An 8,652-nucleotide genomic window follows, 5' to 3' on the forward strand; every position below is an offset into this window, starting at 1 on the left:
ATTTATCATGATTTACTAATTATTTTCATAAATACTACACAATTAATGTTAAAGTAAATAGCACTATGTTCAATCGCAGGCAGATTGTATAATTCGCCGTTTTACATTACGGCTCGGGCTAGCTGTTTTAAAAAACGGCAGTTTTGTAATGCGGCGGTTTAACGATTAGCCGGATTCAATGCGGCTGAATCAAAAACCGCCTGAATGTATTGGGCGCTATAAGTTATTCAAAATGGCTAGCCATAATGTAATAAAGCGAAACATTAGTCGCCTCTTTGACAGTTTTTAGTACCGAATCTTAACACTAGTGACATAACAACAAAAATGTCGTTGGATACTGAAAGTGTGTTGATAAATTGAAGTTTCGAGTGAATTAAACAAAAAAAGAGTAAATAGATGCAAATAAAGAATTTCTATTATTCTCAATCTAAAACAGTACATCAACCATTTCAACAATGGACCAAATTTTAGAAGTTATAATAACGCACATCAAAACTACTAAAGTGTCTGTGAATTAGTGTCCGACCGAATCAATCAGTCTTAATAAAAATTAAATGATTTATTAAGAAGTTAGTGTTTGTTTATTGTATTTGACAGTGACTCCCAGTGGCCTCTGCATACACGACCGGTCCGTCGCGTCGCTCTCTCACGACTCACTCAGTCTTTCGTTTAATTTCGACGGTTGCTCGGACCTTAGGCAAAGCTTCGGCTTCGGCCGGGTTTTAGGTCGAAGACGAAGGTTTCACCGAAGGTGGTTTTTTTGGCCGAAGGCTTCGGCCGCCGAAGCCGAAGCTTCGGTCGGACACTACTGTGAATTCTAATGTTCGGCGGAATCCTACACAATTATATTATTAGTGTGTAAAATATAATGTTATGAATGTGCCCAAATTTCTTTATGAATTTAATGGGAATTCATAAAAGAGTGGGCAAGGTGACTCTGTTAGCTTTTTGTATTTAAAAGAATGGATTTTTAATTTATTCTGCAGGCACCCTACAATTAAAGAAGTATTACGATTTACGATGCAGCTAAACGTGGGCCGTTATTGAAGAACGTATCATAATGACAATCCAGCTAATCGTTAAGCCGCCGTATTACAAAACGGCCCTGTTTTTTAAAACAGCTAGCCGTAATGTAAAACGGCGTATTATACAATCCGCCGGTAACATATATGTATGTATCTGTCGCAGACTAATTGTATAATCCGCCGTATTACATTACTGCTAGCTGTTTTATAAAACAGTTTAACGATTAGTCGGATTGTTATTGCGATACGTCCACGTTTAGCCGCATTGTACTTTCCTCGTACTGGTACTTTTTTTACTGTTTTACATTGAGAATAATAGAAATTCTTTAATTGCACCTGAAAATTGTTCTGAAAGTTGCTGTTTTCTTTGTTTAATTCACTCGAAACTTCGCAATTTAGCAACACACTTTCGGTATCCAACGCCGTTGTTCTTGTTATATCACAGGCAGCTCCAAGAGTATTAAGAATCAAATCTGAAAACTGTCAAAGAGGCGACTTATCTTTCGCTTTATTACATTATGGCTAGCCGTTTTGAATAACGTATGGCGCCGAATACATTCCGGCGATTTTTCATTCAGCCGCATTCAATCTGGCTAATCGATAAATCGCTGCATTACAAAACGGCCCTGTTTTTTAAAACAACTAGCCGTAATGTAAAACGGCGGATTATACAATCCGCCTGCGACATATATACTCTAAAGCTCAATTCAAAAATTCATACTTAAATTATTATACTTAAAACAATAGAGTTGAATATGCTGTGGCGAAAAACGTGATGCGTCGCTTCAACTCTGCCCTAGTGTGAGTTGAGCCTTAGAAGAATGGTTGTGCTTGTGAGAGAACACCAGTGATATTATGTGAAATATATTCATAGCTGTATGTTTACAGCCTGAAAGAAAAAAAAGATAATACTAGGAAGTGTACTCTGTAGGTATATAGTATATTATAGAGCTCACTATGAAAGTTCAAAGTAGCAGGGCTGTAAGGCCGGTATAAATAGTCAGTACTTAAGATGCGACCCAGTCTCAAGACGCGGTTCGGCTCTGTGATTGGTCCAAATTTTGACAGCCAATTAATCACAAAGCCTGAACCGAGTCTTGAGACCGAGATGTATCTTGAGTACTGACTATTTATACAGGCCTAAGAGTTCATTTTTCCTGCAGTACCTACTCGTATTACACCCCGTATTTGTACCACATACAAGTTAGTTCCTTTGGGTTGTAATAATTAAGTTTAATATGGATATTTGAAGTCTGAACTTATGAATATACCTAAGATTTACATTCTTTATTACAAAATGCCATAATCTACATTGTTTTTATTTTAGTACGACTGGTAAGACTCAACAGTCAACTCACACTGGCGCAGAGTGGAAGCGTCGCGGCGCGTCATATTTTTCCGCCTACAGCATATAATTCATCTCTAGAACCGCGAATGCGCGCGTCGACAGTCGTTCCATATTTTCATAGTAAAATTTTGTACTTAATTATTATTTTTAACAAAAAAATAAAACCGACTTCCAAGGTAAAAACAATAATAACATCCTTATAATATGAACTAAAAAGTATTAAATAATTTTTCCTATCTAATAGTGCCTTTTTCCGAATTCGGCTAAAACTCTACTATTTCTGTACTCAATCTTCATCATTTTGAAGTCGGTACCAGATAGCTGAATCTTCAGTCTGCCAGAATATTTGAAACTTTTGGAACTGGCACCGACTTCAAAATTATGAAGATTGAGTACAGAAATAGTAGAGTTTAGCCGAATTCGGAAAAAGGCACTATTAGATAGGAAAAATTATTTAATACTTTTTAGTTCATATTATAAGGATGTTATTATTGTTTTTACCTTGGAAGTCGGTTTTAATTTTTTGTTAAAAATAATAATTTCACTCTTTTTAGTTACCTAGTAAACTATCGCGTACTATACGTAGAATAATTAATACACTATATTATTCTACGTATCTTATTACAAGCTCACTGGTGAGCGAGACACAATAGAATAACAATAGATTTCCAGGAATCCACGGTCGAAGGATTAATAGGAGTATAATCAGTAAAACCGTTTCGGAGGAGTAAGGACACGAGAATTTTAAATAATTTATGAAGATAAGAAGATGTACTTATTTATTGTATTAAATATTAATATCATAATGCACTTATTTAAAGGGGCAGTTGTAAATTGCAGTTTTGGTAAGTTAAAAATTATAAATGGCACGTGTAATAACCAGTTTAACAAAAATGAGTTGTAAAAAATAATGAAATGGATCATTGAAAACATTATTGAACAGTAAAAGAATTAAAAATGAGCGGTAAAAATGAATGAATGAGCGGTTACGGAATTTGTCAGTAAGAAATCTCATTCTAAGCAGTTTTTTAAACAATGAGGTGGTAAAATATAATAAAATTGGCCAAGTGCGAGTCGAACTAGTCCATGGAGGGTTCCGTACCATTATAAAACGAAACTAAGGGTTGATTAAGACCGCAACGCGACGCGTAGATGCATTTCTAAATTTGTATGGATTATACAGATTTCAATTGCGTTAGACGTATTGCGAATCTGTCACTAAATAAAATGTAAATAATCGAGGTATTAATTGCATACAAGCTACAAATAATAAAAACTAAGGAAACATAACTCCCATACTATTACCGTTTTAAATTTGGTTCCATTCGAACTGTCATGTAACTTCAGCCTGATACCGCTCAACAATGAGTTTCTAAAATACTAGTAACATACAATATCATTGCCGCTCAAGGCCACCTAAATATTGCAATTTATGTATTGAAAATTTTAGATTCATAGTTGGATCCACTGGAAAATGCCCTTTTAATTATTTTTTGTGTAATGTATGTACCTAGTTATGGATAGATAGGACAAAGACTTTTGGGTTGGGTCCGCTAGTATTTATAATTTCCTATCATCCTCTTCCTCATCCGCATCCTCTTCCTCAAAAAATATCCTCTTCCTCATCCTCTAAATTTGCGCGTAAAAATTCCTCTTCCTCATAATCACTTTCTCAACAACCCTATTAGTGTGCATATAATATTTCGATTTTTTAAATTAATCTTCATATTTTATGCCAAATTTTTAAGCTTATTTAGCCCCCCAATTACACAACTTTACCCATAAACTATTTATCATTGATAGGTTTAAGGTTACGTCACTGCATAGATAAAGTACTGATTTAATAAGGAACGTAAAAAAGAAATAACAATCGAAAAAAATTGACTATACGATAATACGAACTAATAATACGAACGACTTCTGGGCAAGCGTTAGCGCGATGTAGGAGTCGCACGGCGCCATCTATTTTGAATTTTTGGAACTAACTTAATTTGAACAAATTTACGCATTTTCACCCCCTTACAACGCTTTTTTCCAGTAAAAAAAGTAGCCTATGTCCTTTCTCGGGCTTTTTTCTCAGACTATCTGTATACAAAATTTCATTATAATCGGTTCGGTAGTTTTGGCGTGAAAGCGAGACAGACAGACAGAGATACTTTCGCATTTATAATATTAGTATAGAATCTCGGCTGCCGGCAGTTACTACCGCCGGTTCCCATTACTGATATTCCGGCAGCGGAGGCACCAGGGGCGTCTTTCCCTTCTTAGGTGCAATGTGTGCGGTGCACACGGGCGCCGCGGTCCTAGGGGCGCCGAGCGCCGCTCGCACTCGGCGCCCGCGCCACGGCCCACGCTTTATTGACCAACGTAAAAAGAACTCCAGTTTGCAAACATTTTTGTGTAGTATCCGAAGCATATATCTGTAGAATTACAGCAAAGCAAGGCGCGCCATGAGCGACTCGGCTTTTTTTGCAATATAAATATTATAATCTTTATTTTTCAACGTGAAATGAACCTTACAACACATAAATGAAGATTATATTATTTGGTGTAATAGTGAATGTCCTATCGCTGGTTTTTTCAAAATAGGTAGTGGGAGGATTAATTGGATTTAGATACAAAAAAGCACAGTGTTCTAATTTAGAAAACAAACTGTGCCATGCTGGCTCTTCGGATGTAGAGAAGTTAGAGCTCTTCAATGAAATCGAATTAATACCGATGTGATGATGTATATACGTATATAAGTATAGAAAATTGAAGTACTTAAGCGATAAATATATATATATATATATATATATATATATATATATATATATATATATATATATATATATATATATATATATATATATATATATATATATATATATAACAATAGACTTTGTTATATATTTTATATTGGAGAAATTTGACAGTACCTATGTGGTAACTTGATGTGCTGTTATAGTTCGTCTGGTGGAACGAAAGAAGCCACCGCTTAGAGTCCTCACCCTTAAGCGGCCGGACAAACTGTACTTTTACTTTGTACCCATTTCATTTTCACCGCGCGCGCTTGTTAGGGGGCGCCAGGGTAATGTTTGCACACGGGCGCCACATGGGCTAGAGACGGCCCTGGGAGGCACTCCCTTGTTTTTACCTTGGAAGTCGGTTTTAATTTTTTGTCAATTTCGCAAATTTCGCCGCGTCTGCATAGCTGATTTTATAATAGGATCAAAATGGGAGTTAAAATAAAACAAAGTGAAACTGTTTGTAGGCTCGCAGAATACTTGTATTTCCACAAATACCTAAAACTTTCCGAAATACAATAAACCTTTTAAACTGGCGCTTACAACTAATTATGACTCATATTCTGCTCGTTGCAAAACTAAAATATGAAGTTTTAACAACGCTCCGATAACACAATCCGCTTACAGTACGATACTAAGCTACCGTAGACAATTTAAATGCTTTCCCCTAGTCGAGTTTAAAATAAAAATAAATTGTCTCCTGACCGTAATTCAAACACATCTTAAATTCCTAGTAGTCGCCAATAGTATGTATGCGGCAATTTATTGCCGCATTATATATTAATATCTTTACACATCAAGGAGGCTCGAATACTACTTCTCGTGAATAAATTAATGGCCGTCGTATTACGGCATACAACCTACCGTTCACATATCAATTCTATTATTTCTGTGAAACGTAAATTGCTATGTCATAAGTCATAACAATGTATAAACAATAAACGTTGCTATTAAATATATTTGATTTTAGATTCATCATCATCAGTAGCTCTAAAACGAAATATTTTATTTTAGAAAAGAACAGAATCGACCCGTGAACGGTGCTAACTCGAGGTAGTATGTTTGAATACAAAGCAAAAAGTCGCCTAAGAAATATAGGATATAGTCGAACGAGGCAGTGCTTCTATAAATTGATAAATACGCAAAGAAACAACATGTAATACTTACAGAAAATTCGCAAATCATTATTTACAAGACAATATGGTGTTAATATTTACAAAAACCGCCTGCATTTTGGGAGTCGTTTAAAAAATTGAAAGTAACTTCAAAGTCAACAGTCTGTTGTTGTTAAAACTACCTATCGTCTACGAAACTTAAATAAAGTAATTACGGTACGTTAATAATTTCCTAATAATGAAGGTATACACAATAAAGAACATCTATCTTAATTAGTCGCTGTTAAGCATTTCGCTGGCTTGCATTCGAGAATATAGAAGCAACTAAACATTATTGATTTTAGAGAACAGCACTTTTTAATTCCTTTTTAAATACTTTTGTACATTACCCAAAATATAAATTATTTATTGAGGGATTGACTGTACAAACTAAAAGAAAATTTATCGTAGACTTAAAAAACAAAAAAAAGAACTTTTATTAAAATTTATTTAAAAAATCGTCATACAAGACGTCAGTATTTATTCACGAGACTCCAAATTATAAAAATCAACTATATGTCGTCGTTTATTAAGCTTTAATGTCTCTTAAAAATAAAAATTTATTATCAGAAACAACGACGAATCACTAAATAATCTAAATATGTCACTATTCATTAAAAAAATTTCAACAGTTATTGTAACTCAACTGTAAATACGTCGATATTTTCGAGAATCGGTCGTGCGTTCATCTGTTTTCATATGTGCACAGTGCAACTGAGTTGAGCCGTTATTTGTGATTACGCTTCGAGCACTGTTTTGTCTCAAATGAATAATGACGCTAATTCTAACGGTCGCTATCGCGAAATTGGCGTTGCGTCTCTGTTGACGATAAAATATTAAAGAATTCTGATTGTTTGGCATACATAACTCAATTTGACCGAATTTTGAATTATTACGTCTATATTATCGCAAGCCAGCGCTGTATTAACTATTAACCCACAAAAAATTTTGTTTGTTAAGTTTTGATTGCAGTCTTATTCTAAATGATCTAAAGAACATGACTATACGTAATTTTTGTGGGATGATGCACAAATGCTTAATAGTGTCCAATTACTCATCTTGGCGGGGCACTCGCGTGCCCCCAGATATTATATGCACTATTCGAGAAGTTGATTTATAGGCAGATGACGGACCTATGTAACTTGGTAACGTTAAGTCAAACCCAGCACCAATAGAATTGACATAATCCTGACCAAAATATGACGTTGGCCCGTCAACTGCTTATGAAACAATTTCTCTGATGGTACATTGTTAATATAAATTCCCTTAAGAATGAGCTCCGTTCAGTTTTTTAGTTACCCGAAAGTTATGTTTAAATTGAAAAAGCAAGTGTGTTATTTGCATTACATTTCCTTTTTTTTAATATTATAAGTAGGTAGGTAGGCTTTAATTGAATGTGTCAATGTCAGTCTATGTGCGCTGCTGGCACAATAGACATAACTACCAGTAGTTCGACTGCAAAGAGAGGGACAGGTTTCAATCTGTCAAATTCGTCGGGTTTCACTAGGATTATGAACGGAATGTGCCTCGCGCTGGCTGATATAATTTATTTTTAAATATTTAAAATAAAGATTTCAAAATTGGATTCTGAGAATTTTAATCGAATGTGCCAAAACACAAACAACAATACGACCAAAGAGGAACACGTCCAGCGAATGTGTCATAGTTTTAAATTCGTAGGTAACAATTTAACAACCCTAGCGACGATTTTCGTCATAATACGTCAAAATTAAAAATTTCAACATCAGAGGGGTTAGTGCGAGTTTTATTCGATCATACGCATCGAGCGCGTAAACGCGAATTTATATGGGATCAAAGCAGTATCCACGTTAGCCAGTAGATGGCGCTGCTTTGATCCCATATAAATTTGCGTTTACGTGCTCGATGCGTATGATCGAATAAAACTCGCACTAACCCCTCAGTTCTAAGTCGGCATACTCTATAATTCTGTCTACTTTGCTGCTGGTAAAGGAGAACTGTCAAAAATGACGTTTTTGTATGATAGAAGCATTAGTTCCTTTTCTCGCCACGTTCTTAAACAGCCTTGTCGAACTCTATGAAACATTTGATATACTATTCATAATGGTTAATACAGGATATTATTCAGAGTTTAGACATTAATATAGATAACATAAAGTTAGCATGATAGCTTTATTGCTAAATTTCCAGGCCAAGCTACAAGGAGCATTTTTTTCTATATCGGTACTTGACTAGGCTATGCACAGCATTACCTATATTTTATTCACTGATATCAATCACAACTATTATTTAACATCCTTTCTTAATAATATAATAAGACACATTCAATAGTCAAAATATTTTAAAAGATGTATAAGAAC

Source organism: Aricia agestis, chromosome Z (genome assembly GCF_905147365.1).
Source record: "Aricia agestis chromosome Z, ilAriAges1.1, whole genome shotgun sequence".
Lineage (NCBI taxonomy): Eukaryota > Metazoa > Arthropoda > Insecta > Lepidoptera > Lycaenidae > Aricia > Aricia agestis.